This window comes from Homarus americanus, unplaced genomic scaffold, assembly GCF_018991925.1.
Source record: "Homarus americanus isolate GMGI-L3 unplaced genomic scaffold, GMGI_Hamer_2.0 scaffold54536, whole genome shotgun sequence".
Classification (NCBI taxonomy): Eukaryota; Metazoa; Arthropoda; class Malacostraca; order Decapoda; family Nephropidae; genus Homarus; species Homarus americanus.
In genome coordinates, this window is record NW_024752359.1 from 2,501 (window position 1) to 3,967 (window position 1,467).

Here is a 1,467-nt window from a genome sequence, read left to right on the forward strand (position 1 = left end):
TTCCACACCCGCATGGGAGACCATATGAGTCAATCGGGGGTCGATTTGATAGCATACTACAGAAACTTGCACACCCGAATGGGAGACCGTCAAAGTCAATCGGGGGTCGATTTGATAGCATACTACAGAAACTTGCACACCCGAATGGGAGACCGTCAAAGTCAATCAGGGGTCGATTTAATAGCATACTACAGAAACTTGCACACCCGAATGGGAGACCGTCAAAGTCAATCAGGGGTCGATTTAATAGCATACTACAGAAACTTGCACACCCGAATGGGAGACAGTCAAAGTCAATCAGGGGTCGATTTAATAGCATACTACAGAAACTTGCACACCCGAATGGGAGACCGTCAAAGTCAATCGGGGGTCAATTTAAGAGCATACTTTGCAAAATGATCCGAGAATGTGCACACACCGAGTGGGAGACGGTGATGAATGCGTCCGCCCTTGTACACTGGATGGCACTATTTCACTATAGTAAGGGGTAGGGGCACCTCGGTCATATTATACAACATACCAGAGAAGTTCCACACCCGCATGGGGGACCGTCAAAGTCAATCGAGGATCGATTTGATAGCATACCACAGAAACTTGCACACCAGAATGGGAGACCGTCAAAGTCAATCGGGTGTCGATTTAATAGCATACTACAGAAACTTGCACACCCGAATGGGAGACCGTCAAAGTCAATCGAGGGTCGATTTGATAGCATACTACAGAAACTTGCACACCCGAATGGGAGACAGTCAAAGTCAATCGAGGGTCGATTTAATAGCATACTACAGAAACTTGCACACCCGAATGGGAGACCGTCAAAGTCAATCGGGGGTCGATTTAAGAGCATACTTTACTAAATAATCCGAGAATCTGCACACACCGAGTGGGAGACGGTGATGAAAACGTCCGCCCTTGTACGCTGGATGGCACTATTTCACTATAGTAAGGGGTAGAGGCACCTCGGTCATATTGTACAACATACCAGAGAAGTTCCACACCCGCATGGGAGACCCTCAAAGTCAATCGGGGGTCGATTTAATAGCATACTGCAGAGAACTTACACACCCGAATGGGAGACCGTCAGAGTCAATCGAGGGTCGATTTAATAGCATACTATACAAAATGATCCGAGAATGTGCACACACCGAGTGGGAGACGGTGATGAAAACGTCCGCCCTTGTACACTGGATGGCACTATTTCACTATAGTAAGGGGTAGGGGCACCTGTGTCATATTATACAACATACCAGAGAAGTTCCACACCCGCATGGGAGACCGTCAAAGTGAATCGGGGGTCGATTTGATAGCATACTACAGAGAATTTGCACACCCGAATGGGAGACCGTCAAAGTCAATCGGGGGTCTATTTAATAGCATACCACAGAGAACTTGCACACCCGAATGGGAGACCATCAGAGTCAATCGAGGGTCGATTTAATAACATACTATACAAAATGATCCGAGAAT